We start from the raw sequence: 23,735 nt of genomic DNA on the forward strand, positions 1-23,735 counted from the left end.
ACAAACCCGAAAATAGTAATATATCTAAAACTGTAGAAAATAGTAATATATGTAAAAATGTCGAAAATAGTAATATATCTAAAAATGACAAAAATTCATCGAGTATAAAAACTGTCATTATGTTTTTAGTAAAAAAGAAAAGTCTATCGCTATACAGACAACAAATATTGCACGCAATAAGCAAGTAATCTAAAATATTCCTTGCGAGTTATATATATATTACTATTTTTTTATATTACTATTTTTTTATATTACTATTTTTTTATATATTACTATTTTTTATATATTACTATTTTTTATGTATTACTATTTTTTATATATTACTATTTTTTTATATTGCTATTTTCTATATATTACTATTTTTATATATTACTATTTTTTATATTACTATTTTTTTATATATTACTATTTTTTATATATTACTATTATTGTATATATTACTATTTTTTATGTATTACTATTTTTTATATATTACTATTTTTTTATATATTACTATTTTTTATATATTACTATTTTTTATATATTACTATTTTTTATATATTACTATTTTTTTTATATTACTATTTTTTTATATTACTATTTTTTATATGTTAGTATTTTTTTTATATTACTATTTTTTATATATTACTATTTTTTTATATATTACTATTTTTTTATATATTACTATTATTGTATATATTACTATTTTTTATATATTACTATTTTTTTTATATTACTATTTTTTTATATTACTATTTTTTATATATTACTATTTTTTATATGTTAGTATTTTTTTATGTTACTATTTTTTTAGATATTACTATTTTTTTATATATTACTATTTTTTAGATATTACTATTTTTTTATATATAACTATTTTTTCAGATATTACTATTTTTTATATTACTATTTTTTTAGATATTACTATTTTTTATATTACTATTTTTTTAGATATTACTATTTTTTCATATATAACTATTTTTTAGATATTACTATTTTTTTATATTACTATTTTTTTATATATTACTATTTTTTAGATATTACTATTTTTTTATATATTACTATTTTTTTATATTACTATTTTTTATATTACTATTTTTTAAGATATTACTATTTTTTTATATTACTATTCTTTTATATATTACTATTTTTTATATATTACTATTTTTTGCATATTACTATTTTTTATATGTTACTATTTTTTATATATTACTATTTTTTTTATATATTACTATTTTTTATATATTACTATTTTTTATATATTACTATTTTTCTATATATTACTATTTTTTATATATTACTATTTTTTATATATTACTATTTTTATATGTTACTATATTTATATATTACTATTTTTTTATAGATTACTATTTTTTATATGTTACTATTTTTTATATATTACTATTTTTTATATATTACTATTTTTTATATATTACTATTTTTTATATAATTCTATTTTTTTATATATTACTATTTTTTATATATTACTATTGTTTATATATTACTATTTTTTTATATATTACTATTTTTTATATATTACTATTTTTTTTATATATTACTATTTTTTATATATTAGTATTTTTTATATATTACTATTTTTTATATGTTACTATTTTTATATATTACTATTTTTTATATATTACTATTTTTTATATATTACTATTTTTTATATATTACTATTTTTTATATATTAGTATTTTTTAAATATATTACTATTTTTTATATATTATTATGTTTTATATATTACTATTTTTTTATATATTACTATTTTTTAAATATAACTATTTTTTATATATTACTATTTTCAATAACTTACTATTTTTTTATATATTACTATTTTTTATATATTACGATTTTTTATATATTACTATTTTGTTATATATTACTATTTTTTATATATTACTATTTTTTATATATTACTATTTTTATATATTACTATTTTTTATATGTTACTATTTTTTATTTATTACTATTTTTTATATATTACTTTTTTTTATATATTACTATTTTTTATATATTACTATTTTTTATCTATTACTATTTTTATATATTTCTATTTTTTTATATATTACTATTTTTCTATATATTACTATTTTTTACATATTACTATTTTTTATATATTACTATTTTTTTAATATATTACTTTTTTTATATATTACTATTTTTTATATATTACTATTTTTTATATATTACTATTTTTTTATATTACTATTTTTTATATATTACTATTTTTTATATATTACTATTTTTTATATGTTACTATTTTTATATATTACTATTTTTTATATATTACTATTTTTTATATATTACTATTTTTTATATATTACTTTTTTTTATATATTAGTATTTTTTAAATATATTACTATTTTTTATATATTACTATGTTTTATATATTACTATTTTTTTATATATTACTATTTTTTTAGATATTACTATTTTTTTATATATTACTATTTTTTTTATATTACTATTTTTTTAGATAGTACTATTTTTTTATATTACTATTCTTTATATATTTCTATTTTTTAAATATTACTATTATTTTGTATATTACTTTTATTTTATATATTACTATATTTAAAATATTACTATTTTTTTACATATTACTATTTTCTATATATTACTTTTTTTTTATATATTACTATTTTTTATATATTACGATTTTTTATATATAGCTTTTTTTCTATATATTACTATTTTTTATATATTACTATTTTTTATATATTACTATCTTTTATATATTACTATTTTTTATATATTACTTTTTTATATATTTTTATTTTTTATATATTACTATATTTTATATATTACTATGTTTTATATATTACTATTTTTTACATATAACTATTTTTTTATATATTACTATATTTTTATATATTACAATTTTTTTTATATTACTATTTTTTATATATTACTATTTTTTATATATTACTATTTTTTATATATTACTATTTTTTATATAATTCTTTTTTTTATATATTACTATTTTTTATATATTACTATTTTTTATATGTATTACTATTTTTTATATATTACTATTTTTTATATATTACTATTTTTTATATATTACTATTTTTTATATATTACTATTTTTTATATAATACTAGTTTTTATATGTTACTATTTTTATATATTACTATTTTTTATATATTACTATTTTTTATACATTACTATTTTTTATATATTACTATTGTTTATATATTACTATTTTTTATATATTACTATTTTTTATATATTAGTATTTTTTTATATATTACTATTTTTTATATATTACTCTGTTTTATATATTACTATTTTTTTATATATTACTATTTTTTTAGATATTACTATTTTTTATATTACTATTTTTTTAGATATTACTATTTTTTATATTACTATTTTTTTAGATATTACTATTTTTTCATATATAACTATTTTTTTAGATATTACTATTTTTTTATATTACTATTTTTTTATATATTACTATTTTTTAGATATTACTATTTTTTTATATATTACTATTTTTTTATATTACTATTTTTTATATTACTATTTTTTAAGATATTACTATTTTTTTATATTACTATTCTTTTATATATTACTATTTTTTATATATTACTATTTTTTGCATATTACTATTTTTTATATGTTACTATTTTTTATATATTACTATTTTTTTTATATATTACTATTTTTTATATATTACTATTTTTTATATATTACTATTTTTCTATATATTACTATTTTTTATATATTACTATTTTTTATATATTACTATTTTTATATGTTACTATATTTATATATTACTATTTTTTTATAGATTACTATTTTTTATATGTTACTATTTTTTATATATTACTATTTTTTATATATTACTATTTTTTATATATTACTATTTTTTATATAATTCTATTTTTTTATATATTACTATTTTTTATATATTACTATTGTTTATATATTACTATTTTTTTTATATATTACTATTTTTTATATATTACTATTTTTTTTATATATTACTATTTTTTATATATTAGTATTTTTTATATATTACTATTTTTTATATGTTACTATTTTTATATATTACTATTTTTTATATATTACTATTTTTTATATATTACTATTTTTTATATATTACTATTTTTATATATTAGTATTTTTTAAATATATTACTATTTTTTATATATTATTATGTTTTATATATTACTATTTTTTTATATATTACTATTTTTTAAATATAACTATTTTTTATATATTACTATTTTCAATAACTTACTATTTTTTTATATATTACTATTTTTTATATATTACGATTTTTTATATATTACTATTTTGTTATATATTACTATTTTTTATATATTACTATTTTTTTATATATTACTATTTTTATATATTACTATTTTTTATATGTTACTATTTTTTATTTATTACTATTTTTTATATATTACTTTTTTTTATATATTACTATTTTTTATATATTACTATTTTTTATCTATTACTATTTTTATATATTTCTATTTTTTTATATATTACTATTTTTCTATATATTACTATTTTTTACATATTACTATTTTTTATATATTACTATTTTTTTAATATATTACTTTTTTTATATATTACTATTTTTTATATATTACTATTTTTTATATATTACTATTTTTTTATATTACTATTTTTTATATATTACTATTTTTTATATATTACTATTTTTTATATGTTACTATTTTTATATATTACTATTTTTTATATATTACTATTTTTTATATATTACTATTTTTTATATATTACTTTTTTTTATATATTAGTATTTTTTAAATATATTACTATTTTTTATATATTACTATGTTTTATATATTACTATTTTTTTATATATTACTATTTTTTTAGATATTACTATTTTTTTATATATTACTATTTTTTTTATATTACTATTTTTTTAGATAGTACTATTTTTTTATATTACTATTCTTTATATATTTCTATTTTTTAAATATTACTATTATTTTGTATATTACTTTTATTTTATATATTACTATATTTAAAATATTACTATTTTTTTACATATTACTATTTTCTATATATTACTTTTTTTTATATATTACTATTTTTTATATATTACGATTTTTTATATATAGCTTTTTTTCTATATATTACTATTTTTTATATATTACTATTTTTTATATATTACTATCTTTTATATATTACTATTTTTTATATATTACTTTTTTATATATTTTTATTTTTTATATATTACTATATTTTATATATTACTATGTTTTATATAATACTATATTTTACATATAACTATTTTTTTATATATTACTATATTTTTATATATTACAATTTTTTTTATATTACTATTTTTTTATATATTACTATTTTTTATATATTACTATTTTTTATATATTACTATTTTTTATATAATTCTTTTTTTTATATATTACTATTTTTTATATATTACTATTTTTTATATGTATTACTATTTTTTATATATTACTATTTTTTATATATTACTATTTTTTATATATTACTATTTTTTATATATTACTATTTTTTATATAATACTAGTTTTTATATGTTACTATTTTTATATATTACTATTTTTTATATATTACTATTTTTTATACATTACTATTTTTTATATATTACTATTGTTTATATATTACTATTTTTTATATATTACTATTTTTTATATATTAGTATTTTTTTATATATTACTATTTTTTATATATTACTCTGTTTTATATATTACTATTTTTTTATATATTACTATTTTTTTAGATATTACTATTTTTTTAAATATTATTTTTTTTTTTATATTACTATTTTTTTAGATAGTACTATTTTTTTATATTACTATTCTTTATATATTACTATTTTTTAAATATTACTATTATTTTATATATTACTATTTTTTATATATTACTATTGTTTATATATTACTATTTTTTATATGTTACTATTTTTATATATTACTATTTTTTATATATTACTATTTTTTATATATTACTATTGTTTATATATTACTATTGTTTATATATTAGTATTTTTTAAATATATTACTATTTGTTATATATTAATATGTTTTATATATTACTATTTTTTTATATATTACTATATTTTAAATATTACTATTTTTTACATATTACTATTTTCTATATATTACTATTGTTTTTATATATTACTATTTTTTATATATTACGATTTTTTATATATAGCTTTTTTTCTATATATTACTATTTTTTATATATTACTATTTTTTATATATTACTATCTTTTATATATTACTATTTTTTATATATTACTTTTTTATATATTATTATTTTTTATATATTACTATATTTTATAAATTACTATGTTTTATATATTACTATTTTTTACATATTACTATTTTTTTATATATTACTATATTTTTACATATTACTATTTTTTTTATGTTACTATTTTTTTATATATTACTATTTTTTATATATTACTATTTTTTATATATTACTATTTTTTATATAATTCTATTTTTTTATATATTACTATTTTTTATATATTACTATTTTTTATATGTATAACTATTTTTTATATATTACTATTTTTTATATATTACTATTTTTTATATATTACTATTTTTTTATATTACTATTTTTTATATAATACTATTTTTTATATGTTACTATTTTTATATATTACGATTTGGTATATATTACTATTTTTTATATATGACTATTTTTTATATATTACTATTTTTTATATATTAGTATTTTTTAAATATATTACTTTTTTTTATATATAACTATGTTTTATATATTACATTTTTTTTATATATTATTTTTTTTTAAATATTACTATTTTTTATATATTACTATTTTCTATATATAACTATTTTTTTTATATATTACTATTTTTTATAATTTACTATTTTTTGTTTATTTCTATTTTTATATGTTACTATTTTTATATATAACGATTTTTTATATATTACTATTTTTTATATATTACTATTTTTTTATATATTACTATTTTTTATATATTGGTATTTTTTAAATATATTACTATTTTTTATATTACAATGTTTTATATATTACTATTTTGTTATATATTACTATTTTTTAAATATTACTATTTTTTTATATATTACTATTTTCTATATATTACTATTTTTTATATATTACTATTTTTTAATATATTACTATTTTTTTATATATTACTATTTTTTATATATTACTATTTTTTTATATATTACTATTTTTTATATATTACTATTTTTTATATATTACTATTTTTTTATATATTCCTATTTTTTATATATTACTATTTGTTATATATTACTATTTTTTTAGATATTACTATTGTTTATATATTACTATGTTTTATATATTTCTTTTTTTTATATGTTACTATTTTTATATATAACGATTTTTTATATATTACTATTTTTTTATATATTACTATTTTTTATATATTAGTATTTTTTAAATATATTACTAGTTTTTATGTATTACTATGTTTTATATATTACTATTTTGTTATATTTTACTATTTTTTTAATATTACTTTTTTTTTATATATTACTATTTTCTATATATTACTATTTTGTATATATTACTATTTTTTATATATTACGATTTTTTATATATTACTATTTTTTTATATATTACTATTTTTTATATATTACTATTGTTTTATATATTACTATTTTTTATATATTACTATTTTTTATATGTTACTATTTTTTATATATTACTATCTTTTATATATTACTATTTTTATATATTACTATTTTTTTATATATTACTATTTTTTTATATATTACTATTTTGTATCTATTACTATTTTTATATATTACTATTTTTTTCTATATTACTATTGTTTTATATATTACTATTTTTTACATATTACTATTTTTTGTATATTACTATTTTTTTAATATATTACTTTTTTTATATATTACTATTTTTTATATATTACTTTTTTTTATATATTACTATTTTTTTATATTAATATTTTTTATATATTACTATTTTTTATATATTACTATTTTTTATATAATACTATTTTTTTAAATATTACTATTTTGTATATATTACTATTTTTATATATTACTATTTTTTTATATTACTATTTTTTATATATTACTATTTTTTTATATATTACTATTTTTTATATGTTACTATTTTTATATATTAGTATTTTTTTATATATTACTATTTTTTTATATGTTACTATTTTTTATATATTACTATTGGTTATATATTACTATTTTTTTATATTACTATTATTTTATATTACTATTTTTTTATATATTACTATTTTTTATATGTTAGTATTTTTTTATGTTACTATTTTTTTATATATTACTATTTTTTTATATATTACTATTAATTTAGATATTACTATTTTTTTATTTATTACAATTTTTTTTAGATATTACTATTTTTTTATATTACTATTTTTTTAGATATTACTATTTTTTATATTACTATTTTTTTAGATATTACTATTTTTTATATACAACTATTTTTTTAGATATTACTATTTTTTTTTATTACTATTTTTTTATATATTACTATTTTTTTAGATATTACTTTTTTTTTATATATTACTTTTTTTGTTAGATATTACTATTTCTTTCTATTACTATTTTTTTAGATATTACTATTTTTTTATGTTACTATTCTTTTATATAATACTATTTTTTATATATTACTATTTTTTACATATTACTATTTTTATATGTTACTATTTTTTATATATTACTTTTTTGTTATATATTACTATTTTTTTATATATTACTATTTGTTATATATTACTATTTTTTTATATATTACTATTTTTTATATATTACTATTTTTTATATATTACTATTTTTTATATATTACTATTTTTTATATATTACTTTTTTATATATTATTATGTTTTATATATTACTATTTTTTATATGTTACTATTTTTATATATTACGATTTTTTATATAATACTTTTTTTCTATATATTACTATTTTTTATATATTATTTTTTTTTATATATTACTATCTTTTATATATTACTATTTTTTTTATATATTGCTATTTTTTTATATATTACTATTTTTTATATATTACTATTGTTTATATATTACTCTTTTGTATATGTTACTATTTTTTATATATTACTATGTTTTATATATTACTATTTTTTATATATTACTATTTTTTTTATATATTACTATTTTTTTATATATTACTATTTTTTATCTATTACTATTTTTATATATTACTTTTTTTATATATTACTATTTTTTTATATATTACTATTTTGTACATATTACTATTTTTTATATATTACTATTTTTTTAATATATTACTTTTTTTATATATTACTATTTTTTATATATTACTTTTTGTATATATTACTATTTTTTTTATATTAATATTTTTTATATATTACTATTTTTTATATATTACTATTTTTATATAATACTATTTTTTTAAATATTACTATTTTTTATATATTACTATTTTTATATATTACTATTTTTATATATTACTATTTTTTATATATTACTGTTTTTTTTATATATTACTATTTTTTATATGTTACTATTTTTATATATTACTATTTTTTATATATTACTATTTTTTATATATTACTATTTTTTATATATTACTATTTGTTATATATTACTATTTTTTATATTACTATTTTTTATATTACTATTTTTTTATATATTACTATTTTTTATATGTTAGTATTTTTTTATTTTACTATTTTTTTAGATATTACTATTTTTTTATATATTACTATTTTGTAGATATTACTATTTTTTTATATATTACTATTTTTTTAGAGATTACTATTTTTTTATATTACTTTTTTTTAGATATTACTAGTTTTTATATTACTATTTTTTTAGATATTACTTTTTTTATATATAACTATTTTTTTAGATATTACTTTTTTTTTATATTACTATTTTTTATATATTACTATTTTTTTAGATATTACTATTTTTTTATATATTACTATTTTTTTAGATACTACTATATTTATATATTACTATTTTTTAGATATTACTATTTTTTTATATTACTATTCTTTTATATATTACTATTTTTATGTATTACTATTTTTTACATTTTACTATTTTTATATGTTACTATTTTTTATATATTACTATTTTTTTATATATTACTTTTTTTCATATAATACTATTTTTTATATATTACTATTTTTTTATATATTACTATTTTTTATATATTACTATTTTTTATATATTACTATTTTTTATATATTACTATTTTTTATATATTACTTTTTTATATATTACTTTTTTTTATATATTACTATTTTTTATGTTACTATTTTTATATATTAATATTTTTTTATAGATTACTATTTTTTATATGTAACTATTTTTTATATATTACTATTTTTTATATATTACTATTTTTTATATGTTACTATTTGTATATATTACTATTTTTTATATATTACTATTTTTTATATATTACTATTTTTTATATATTACTATTTTTTATATATTACTATTTTTTAAATATATTACTATTTTTTATGTATTACTATGTTTTATATATTACTATTTTTTTATATATTACTATATTTTAAATATTACTATATTTTTGTATATATCTATTTTCTATATATTACTATTTATTTTATATATTACTATTTTTTATATATTACGATTTTTTATATATTACTATTTTTTTATATATTACTATTTTTTATATATTACTATTTTTTATATATTACTTTTTATATATTATTATTTTTTATATATTACTATTTTTTATATGTTACTATTTTTATATATTACTATTTTTTTATAGATTACTATTTTTTTTATGTTACTATTGTTTATATATTACTATTTTTTATATATTACTATTTTTTATATATTACTATTTTTTTATATATTACTATTTTTATATATATTACTATTTTTTGTATATTACTATTTTTTTTATATATTACTATTGTTTATATATTACTTTTTTTTATATATTACTATTTTTTATATAAGTCTCTTTTTTATATATTACTATTTTTTATATATTACTATTTTTTATATATTACTATTTTTTTTATATTACTATTTTTATATATTACTATTTTTTTATATATTACTATTTTTTATATATTACTATTTTTTATATATTACTATTTTTTATATGTTACTATTTTTATATATTACTATTTGTTATATATTTCTATTTTTTATATATTACCATTTTTTGTATATTACTTTTTTTTATATATCAGTATTGTTTAAATATATTACTATTTTTTATATATTACTATGTTTTATATATTACTATTTTTTTATATATTACTATTTTTTAAATATTACTATTTTTTATATATTACTTTTTTCTATATATTTCTTTTTTTTTATATATTACTATTTTTTATATATTACGATTTGGTATATATTACTATTTTTTTATATATTACTTTTTTTTATATATTACTATTTTTTTATATATTACTATTTTTTATATGTTACTATTTTTTATATGTTACTATTTTTTATATATTACTATTTTTTATATATTACTTTTTTTGTTTATATTACTATTGTTTTATATATTAGTATTTTTTATCCATTACTATTTTATATATTTCTATTTTTTTATATATTACTTTTTTTTATATATTACTATTTTTTAAATATTACTATTTTTTATATATTACTATTTTTTTTAATATATTACTTTTTTTATATATTACTATTTTTTATATATTACTATTTTTTATATATTACTATTTTTTTATATTACTATTTTTTTTATATTACTATTTTTTATATATTACTATTTTTTATATAATACTATTTTTTTATATATTACTATTTTTTATATATTACTATTTGTATATATTACTATTTTTTATATATTACTATTTTTTATATATTACTATTTTTTTTATATATTACTATTTTGTATATGTTACTATTTTTATATATTACTATTTTTTATATATTACTATATTTTATATATTACTATTTTTTTATATATTACTATTTTTTATATATTACTATTTTTTCATATTACTATATTTTATATATTACTATTTTTTTATATATTACTATTTTTTATATGTTAGTATTGTTTTTATGCTACTATTTTTTTTAGATATTACTATTTTTTATATATTACTATTTTTTTAGATATTACTATTTTTTTATATATTACTTTTTTTTTAGATATTACTATTTTTTTATATTACTATTTTTTTAGATATTACTATTTTTTATATTACTTTTTTTTAGATATTACTATTTTTTTTTGTATAACTATTTTTTTAGATATTACTATTTTTTTATATTACTATTTTTTTATATATAACTATTTTTTTAGATATTACTATTTTTTTATATATTACTATGTTTTAGATATTACTATTTTTTTATATTACTATTTTTTTAGATATTATTTTTTTTTATATTACTATTCTTTATATATTACTATTTTTTATATATTACTATTTTTTACATATTACTATTTTGTATATGTAACTATTTTTTATATATTACTATTTTTTTATATATTACAATTTTTTTTATATATTACTATTTTTATATATTACTATTGTTTTATATATTACTATTTGTTATATATTACTATTTTTTATATATTATTTTTTTTATATATTACTATTTTTTATATATTACTTTTTTATATATTATTTTTTTTTATATATTACTATTTTTTATATGTTACTATTTTTATATATTACTATTTTTTTATAGATTACTATTTTTTATATGTTACTATTTTTATATATTATTATTTTTTATATATTACTATTTTTTATATATTACAATTTTTTTATATATTTCTTTTTTTTTATATATTACTATTGTTTATATATTACCATTTTTTTTATATATTACTATTTTTTATATATTACTATGTTTTGTATATTACTATTTTTTATATATTACTATTTTGTTTATATATTTCTATTTTTTATATATTATTATTTTTTATATATTACTATTTTTTTATATATTACTATTTTTTATATATTACTATTTTTTATATATTACTATTTTTTATATATTACTATTTTTTATATATTACTATTTTTTTATATATTACTATTTTTTATATATTAGTATTTTTTACATATTACTATTTTTTATATATTACTATTTTTTTTAATATATTACTGTTTTTATATATTACTATTTTTTATATATTACTATTTTTTTATATTACTATTTTTTATATATTACTTTTTTTAATATATTACTATTTGTTATATAATACTATTTTTTTATATATTACTATTTTTATATATTACTATTTTTATATATTACTATTTTTTATATATTACTATGTTTTATATATTACTTTTTTTTATATATTACTATTTTTTATATGTGACTGTTTTTATATATTACTATTTTTTATATATTACTATTTTTTATACATTACTATTTTTTATATATTACTATTTTTATATATTACTATTTTTTATATATTACTATAATTTTTATATTACTATTTTTTATATATTACTATTTTTATATATTACTATTGTTTTATATATTACTATTTTTTATACATTACTATTTTTTATATATTACTATTTTTTATATATTACTATTTTTTATATATTACTATTTTTTTATATATATTACTATTTTTTATATACAACTATTTTTTTATATATTACTATTTTTTTATATATTACTATTTTTTTTATATATTACTATTTTTTTTATAAATTACTATGTTTTTATATATTACTATTTTTATATGTTACTATTTTTTTATATTATATTACTTTTTTATACATTACTATTTTTTATATATTACTTTTTTTATATATTACTATTTTTTATATATTACTATTTTTTATATATTACTATTTTTTATATACTACTATTTTGTTTATATATTACTATTTTTCATAAATTACTATGTTTTTATATATTACTATTTTTATATGTTACTATTTTTTATATTATATTACTTTTTTATATGTTACTATTTTTTGTATATTACTATTTTTTATATGTTACTATATTGTATATATTACTATTTTTTATATGTTACTATTTTTTTATATATTATTATTTTTTATATATTACTACTTTTTATATACTACTATTTTTTGATATGTTACTATTTTTTATATATTACTATTTTTTATATGTTACTATTTTTTATATGTTACTATTTTTATATTATATTACTTTTGTTTATATATTACTATTTCTTATATGTTACTATTTTTTATAAATTACTTTATTTTATATATTACTATTTTTTATATATTACTATTTTTTATATATTACTATTTTTTATATATTACTATTTGTTATATATTACTATTTTTTATATTACTATTTTTTATATTACTATTTTTTTATATATTACTATTTTTTATATGTTAGTATTTTTTTATTTTACTATTTTTTTAGATATTACTATTTTTTTATATATTACTATTTTGTAGATATTACTATTTTTTTATATATTACTATTTTTTTAGAGATTACTATTTTTTTATATTACTTTTTTTTAGATATTACTAGTTTTTATATTACTATTTTTTTAGATATTACTTTTTTTATATATAACTATTTTTTTAGATATTACTTTTTTTTATATTACTATTTTTTATATATTACTATTTTTTTAGATATTACTATTTTTTTATATATTACTATTTTTTTAGATACTACTATATTTATATATTACTATTTTTTAGATATTACTATTTTTTTATATTACTATTCTTTTATATATTACTATTTTTATGTATTACTATTTTTTACATTTTACTATTTTTATATGTTACTATTTTTTATATATTACTATTTTTTTATATATTACTTTTTTTCATATAATACTATTTTTTATATATTACTATTTTTTTATATATTACTATTTTTTATATATTACTATTTTTTATATATTACTATTTTTTATATATTACTATTTTTTATATATTACTTTTTTATATATTACTTTTTTTTATATATTACTATTTTTTATGTTACTATTTTTATATATTAATATTTTTTTATAGATTACTATTTTTTATATGTAACTATTTTTTATATATTACTATTTTTTATATATTACTATTTTTTATATGTTACTATTTGTATATATTACTATTTTTTATATATTACTATTTTTTATATATTACTATTTTTTATATATTACTATTTTTTATATATTACTATTTTTTAAATATATTACTATTTATTATGTATTACTATGTTTTATATATTACTATTTTTTTATATATTACTATATTTTAAATATTACTATATTTTTGTATATATCTATTTTCTATATATTACTATTTATTTTATATATTACTATTTTTTATATATTACGATTTTTTATATATTACTATTTTTTTATATATTACTATTTTTTATATATTACTATTTTTTATATATTACTTTTTATATATTATTATTTTTTATATATTACTATTTTTTATATGTTACTATTTTTATATATTACTATTTTTTTATAGATTACTATTTTTTTTATGTTACTATTGTTTATATATTACTATTTTTTATATATTACTATTTTTTATATATTACTATTTTTTTATATATTACTATTTTTATATATATTACTATTTTTTGTATATTACTATTTTTTTTATATATTACTATTGTTTATATATTACTTTTTTTTATATATTACTATTTTTTATATAAGTCTCTTTTTTATATATTACTATTTTTTATATATTACTATTTTTTATATATTACTATTTTTTTTATATTACTATTTTTATATATTACTATTTTTTTATATATTACTATTTTTTATATATTACTATTTTTTATATATTACTATTTTTTATATGTTACTATTTTTATATATTACTATTTGTTATATATTTCTATTTTTTATATATTACCATTTTTTGTATATTACTTTTTTTTATATATCAGTATTGTTTAAATATATTACTATTTTTTATATATTACTATGTTTTATATATTACTATTTTTTTATATATTACTATTTTTTAAATATTACTATTTTTTATATATTACTTTTTTCTATATATTTCTATTTTTTTATATATTACTATTTTTTATATATTACGATTTGGTATATATTACTATTTTTTTATATATTACTTTTTTTTATATATTACTATTTTTTTATATATTACTATTTTTTATATGTTACTATTTTTTATATGTTACTATTTTTTATATATTACTATTTTTTATATATTACTTTTTTTGTTTATATTACTATTGTTTTATATATTAGTATTTTTTATCCATTACTATTTTATATATTTCTATTTTTTTATATATTACTTTTTTTTATATATTACTATTTTTTAAATATTACTATTTTTTATATATTACTATTTTTTTTAATATATTACTTTTTTTATATATTACTATTTTTTATATATTACTATTTTTTATATATTACTATTTTTTTATATTACTATTTTTTTTATATTACTATTTTTTATATATTACTATTTTTTATATAATACTATTTTTTTATATATTACTATTTTTTATATATTACTATTTGTATATATTACTATTTTTTATATATTACTATTTTTTATATATTACTATTTTTTTTATATATTACTATTTTGTATGTGTTACTATTTTTATATATTACTATTTTTTATATATTACTATATTTTATATATTACTATTTTTTTATATATTACTATTTTTTATATATTACTATTTTTTCATATTACTATATTTTATATATTACTATTTTTTTATATATTACTATTTTTTATATGTTAGTATTGTTTTTATGCTACTATTTTTTTTAGATATTACTATTTTTTATATATTACTATTTTTTTAGATATTACTATTTTTTTATATATTACTTTTTTTTTAGATATTACTATTTTTTTATATTACTATTTTTTTAGATATTACTATTTTTTATATTACTTTTTTTTAGATATTACTATTTTTTTTTGTATAACTATTTTTTTAGATATTACTATTTTTTTATATTACTATTTTTTTATATATAACTATTTTTTTAGATATTACTATTTTTTTATATATTACTATGTTTTAGATATTACTATTTTTTTATATTACTATTTTTTTAGATATTATTTTTTTTTATATTACTATTCTTTATATATTACTATTTTTTATATATTACTATTTTTTACATATTACTATTTTGTATATGTAACTATTTTTTATATATTACTATTTTTTTATATATTACAATTTTTTTTATATATTACTATTTTTATATATTACTATTGTTTTATATATTACTATTTGTTATATATTACTATTTTTTATATATTATTTTTTTTATATATTACTATTTTTTATATATTACTTTTTTATATATTATTTTTTTTTATATATTACTATTTTTTATATGTTACTATTTTTATATATTACTATTTTTTTATAGATTACTATTTTTTATATGTTACTATTTTTATATATTATTATTTTTTATATATTACTATTTTTTATATATTACAATTTTTTTATATATTTCTTTTTTTTTATATATTACTATTGTTTATATATTACCATTTTTTTTATATATTACTATTTTTTATATATTACTATGTTTTGTATATTACTATTTTTTATATATTACTATTTTGTTTATATATTTCTATTTTTTATATATTATTATTTTTTATATATTACTATTTTTTTATATATTACTATTTTTTATATATTACTATTTTTTATATATTACTATTTTTTATATATTACTATTTTTTATATATTACTATTTTTTTATATATTACTATTTTTTATATATTAGTATTTTTTACATATTACTATTTTTTATATATTACTATTTTTTTTAATATATTACTGTTTTTATATATTACTATTTTTTATATATTTCTATTTTTTTATATTACTATTTTTTATATATTACTTTTGTTAATATATTACTATTTGTTATATAATACTATTTTTTTATATATTACTATTTTTATATATTACTATTTTTATATATTACTATTTTTTATATATTACTATGTTTTATATATTACTTTTTTTTATATATTACTATTTTTTATATGTGACTGTTTTTATATATTACTATTTTTTATATATTACTATTTTTTATACATTACTATTTTTTATATATTACTATTTTTTATATATTACTATTTTTTTATATTACTATTTTTTATATATTACTATTTTTTATATATTACTATTTTTATATATTACTATTTTTTATATATTACTATAATTTATATATTACTATTTTTTATATATTACTATTTTTATATATTACTATTGTTTTATATATTACTATTTTTTATACATTACTATTTTTTATATATTACTATTTTTTATATATTACTATTTTTTATATATTACTATTTTTTTATATATATTACTATTTTTTATATACAACTATTTTTTTATATATTACTATTTTTTTATATATTACTATTTTTTTTATATATTACTATTTTTTTTATAAATTACTATGTTTTTATATATTACTATTTTTATATGTTACTATTTTTTTATATTATATTACTTTTTTATACATTACTATTTTTTATATATTACTTTTTTTATATATTACTATTTTTTATATATTACTATTTTTTATATATTACTATTTTTTATATACTACTATTTTGTTTATATATTACTATTTTTCATAAATTACTATGTTTTTATATATTACTATTTTTATATGTTACTATTTTTTATATTATATTACTTTTTTATATGTTACTATTTTTTGTATATTACTATTTTTTATATGTTACTATATTGTATATATTACTATTTTTTATATGTTACTATTTTTTTATATATTATTATTTTTTATATATTACTACTTTTTATATACTACTATTTTTTGATATGTTACTATTTTTTATATATTACTATTTTTTATATGTTACTATTTTTTATATGTTACTATTTTTATATTATATTACTTTTGTTTATATATTACTATTTCTTATATGTTACTATTTTTTATAAATTACTTTATTTTATATATTACTATTTTTTTATATATTACTATTTTTTTATATATTACTTTTTTTTATATGTTACTATTTTTTATATATTACTATTTTTATATATATTACTATTTTTTATATATTACTATTTTTTTATATATTCCTTTTTTTTATATATTACTATTTTTTTATATATTACTATTTTTTTATATATTACTATTTTTTTATATATTACTATATTTCGACACAAAATTTAGGTATTTAATATTGGTTTTGCTTAAAACGACATATTTTTGTTTAAATCGATGTATTGACTCTATCTTTACAAGCACCGGAATTTATTGCTTATGGGAGAAAAATAGAATGGTCAGAGTTTTCTGTAGTTACTTTTTTTTGCGTTAGAAGAGAACTAGGAAAATTAAAGACGGAAAAGTTAACGAATCTTCAGTTAGGATACATGTTGAAGCTGAGTCAGATCTAACAACAATAATCAGGTTTTTGTGAGTTGGAAGAGAAGTAGGAATGGTGAGTTGGAAGAGAAGTAGGAATGGTGAGTTGGAAGAGAAGTAGGAATGGTGTAAGACTTACTAATAACTTGTTTTTTGTATTAGGTTGATTCTTCAAACATCTTTTCTCATTTGAGTTTTATTTTCACAACGTTTCACTTGATGTAACCTCCGACCTTCTTCAGGTGTATCTTGTCAAACTCAAGAATCTTTCTTTAAAAACTCGATTTTTTTTGTTTTGTCAAAATCGAAAATAAGCATGGAATTTCAAACACAAGAACTCGTGGATACACAGTCGGGTATACAGTACTTGGTAAAATTCAGTTGTAAAATTACACTCTTAGGGACGTTTTAGGTTCAATCCTGGGTGCAGGCGATACTTAAAATACAATTGCAGATTCCTGAGTTTGACAAACTCATGAATCTGCCGAAATGTTGTGCAAAAACCCTCAATATGAGAACAGCAGTCGGAAGAATCCAAATGATATGAATGATACATCCTCATCTAAAAATGCAGAATAGTCAAGATAACCAATTTCTTATTTGGAGTGATTATTAAAAATATTACTAAATCATAAATGTTATTACTAAATTTAAATATTATTACCAAATTATAAGTACTATTACTAAATTTAAATATTATTACTAAATCATAAATGTTATTACTACATTATAAATACTATTGCTAAATTTTAAATACTATTACTAAATTTAAATCTTGCTAAATTTTAAATAGTATTGCAACATTATAAATACGTTTACTAAACAATAAATACTCTTACTAAATTTAACTATTATTGCTAAATTACAAAAAGTATTACTACCTGATAAAAACTATTAAAAAATTTAAATATTATTACTAAGTTATATATATTATTACGAAATTTAAATATTATTATTAATAAATTTTAAATACTATTACTAAATTTAAATACGATTACTAAATTATAAATATTAATACTAAATAATAAGTAATATGATAAAATTATGAATACTATTACTAAATTTAAATATTGCTGAATTATAAATAGTAGTATTAAATTTAAATAATATTACTAAATTTAAATACTATTACTAAATTTTAATAGTATTACAATATTCTAAATACTATTATTAAATTTCAATATTATTCATAAATTTAAATATTATCCAGAAGATGATACTATCTTCCATCATATTATGTAAGATATACATATTTATACATACAAAATTGTAAAAAAAAAAAAAAATCGAAATCGGTAATTGTATTGGATCGAAAATTTAGAACGGAACCTTTAATTGTATGGAAAATATTGAAATCGTCCCATCACTACTAATCAGCACGAGTGTAAGTGAGATCTTATATAAAACTTTCATTAGGAATAGCTTAACAGAAATTTAACTAGTAATGTTTACATTGCATAAATACTTTTTAGTTTGGGGATTTTTTTTTTACACTTAAATTTTTAAATATTAAGTAATTAAGAACCACAGCTACCATATCAACAAGTAGACCAATAAAAAGAGGGAGTGTAGCTGATTACATGATGAATATAGAGAGGGAGGAATATAGAATGTCTGGAATGCAAAAAGGGGAGAAATGAACAGATAAAAATGAAAAAGATGCTTGTCAAAGAAAAGTCAATTAAAATTTGTTCAAAGAAACTATAAATATTTTATCTAGTATTTTTTGGTGGAAGAAGTTTCTGGAAGAAGTTTCGCTATAAATTCTTATCAATAGGATCCATATTTATCAAACTTATACCTTCATGGACCTATCCAAAATTCCTTGGTATTATTTGAAATGAGATATTAATACGAGATTTTTATTTGGATTATTTGGACTACTGTACTCATCTATATTTATACATCTGTATAGATGCATATAATATATATATATATATATATATATATATATATATATATATATATATTAACATATATAGACACACATACACGCGCACGCACAAACACACACACACATATAATCTTGGAAGTTTTTTAACTTTTAAAACTATATAAAAAACCTTCGAATTCACTATAGTAGTAATGTTAAATTAAGGGATCATCAATTGTTTACCATGAAACACTGTTTTGGGGATTTACAAACAAAATAATATATTAAATCATGGCTCCCCAGCAGTGTTGATCAAACACCACCTTCCTTAATCTTAAGAACAAAAAGTGTTACATATATTAGATCTAGTTTCCTATTCTTAATTAATTGGGCTTGCCTATTCATGTTATAAAAATTAATTATACATATATAAATATATTGCGTTGGGGAATAGGTCCGTAGCGCTTTTATCAAAGACTTTTATTAAAACAAAATTCAGAAGTCATAACAATAAATTAATCAATTATGCATTCGACATTTCTGTTTACGGTCTCCTTTCACCTATCAACCAATTTGTCGATGCTGTTCTGCCAAAATTTAAGGTCTTCTTCATTGTCGAAGGTAACGCTCCTCATATAGTTCAATAGAGAGCGGTAAAATATGGTAATCCAGACAATACGATGGATTCTGAAGGATCAACCATTCGAGTTCTTGGTGTGCGATTTTGACGACTTGTGCAACATGGGGTCTGGCGTTGTCATGAAGAAGTATGGTTTTACCTTGTTAATGGGGTCTTTTCAGTCGAATAACCTCTTTCATGTGATGTTGTTGGGTAATGTAGAGCTTTTTATTAACTGTGACATTCCTTTTGAGCATGTCTCAGTTCACCATGCCTTCACAATCCAACCAAACGCATGGTCTTCTTTGAATGGAGGTCACACTTGCCTCTCGGCATTGGCATATCTCCCTGCTTGATATTTATATAAAGGCACCATTTCTCATCTCTCATGACGAACTGATGTAACAAGCGATGTTTATGACCGTGTATTGTTCGATAGCGAGCCAGATGTTGAGAAGCAATTCGAAGTCGATCTTCTCTGTTCCTACAACCTAATTCCCATATATATATATATATATATATATATATATATATATATATATATATAATGTGTGTGTTTATGTGTGTGTGTTAAATACTAAGCTGTAATTCCGATACCTCTATTAATATGTAGATGATTAAATAGCATTCTATTTCAATCACTTATTCTATATTCTTTCTGAAAGTGTAGATGCGAATATGCACACATATATTAAACCCAACATGGCATATGTGGTATACACCTACCTTCATTATAATAAATGCTATATTTCTCATATATTATAGAGATCACTTTATTTCTCCCTTTCCCTCCTCAAACAATCCCATATTTTATCTCTCACTGCACAATTATTTCGCTCCTAATGTAGCTCTCTTTAGACGTCTTATCCCTATTATGTTACTTAGTATCTTCTCTCTTCTTCTGAGGATAAGTAGTAGGCTTCGAAATACCATGATATAAAGAGTTTTACCTATTCTACACCTCTAATTTATTTATCATCCTTATTGAATAAACGAATAAATCTATATAAATTAGTATATGTTTTTATATTGTCGTTTTCTTTTTTTTGTTGATACTCTCTCTCTCTCTCTCTCTCTCTCTCTCTCTCTCTCTCTCTCTCTTTCTATATATATATATACATATAAATTTATTCGTTCCCTTTTCCTTGTACCTATTTGTGAATTATTCCACGGATTTATACCTTTTGGATTACTTTGGGCCATCTTCCAATCACGCGATTCCCTTGGATCTTACTTGTGGGAATGGAAATTTAACCAACTTTTTTGGATTCTGCATTTTGGATTTTACCGTTATTGGATATTTTACCCTTCACCACACGGCTAGTTGGCGACCTTTACATAATTTCACTCTTTTCCCAATGTCCTGATCCATTTCAGGCCAGTATGTGAATCCTCTCATTAGGGCCTTCTGGAGATTCCAGGATGTCCCATGTGGAATTCTTTTATGATTTTCTTTTGTAATACTTGCAGTATTACTACTCTGTCTGCGTACATCAGAGTTTCATCACACATAGAAAATGGAAACACTTTTAATCCTTTTCTATTCTTTTCGTCTTGTCCCACTTGTTTTTTTTTATCTTGTTAATATATTTATCTGTTTTCGCTGCTTTCTTTATTTCCTCAAGTGTAACAGGAAGTTCCCTAACAGTATTTATTAATATATCTGTTAATTCATTTTCTTCTTTTAGTGCCGGTATAACAGTTTTTTCAAATTCAGTTTTACTGGGGATCAATCTCGACAAACCATCTGCATGTGCAATTTTACTAGATGCTAGGTGTTTCATTTTGAAATCGTAATTGAGCAAAATAATACTCCATCTCTGTAATCTATTTGCTGTTTGAGTAGGAATCCCTTTTTCGAACAAAAACC

The 23,735-nt window shown here is 12.4% G+C and overlaps 1 protein-coding gene across 1 annotated transcript in view; it reads left to right on the plus strand.

The window, feature by feature from the left end:
- The window catches only part of LOC145266638 (uncharacterized), a 275,190-nt gene that overhangs the window by 196,583 nt on the left and 54,872 nt on the right, over nt 1-23,735 (plus strand). The window lies entirely within an intron of this gene.

Source organism: Euprymna scolopes, chromosome 41, assembly GCF_053919585.1.
Source record: "Euprymna scolopes isolate OS-2025 chromosome 41, ASM5391958v1, whole genome shotgun sequence".
Taxonomy (NCBI): domain Eukaryota; kingdom Metazoa; phylum Mollusca; class Cephalopoda; order Sepiida; family Sepiolidae; genus Euprymna; species Euprymna scolopes.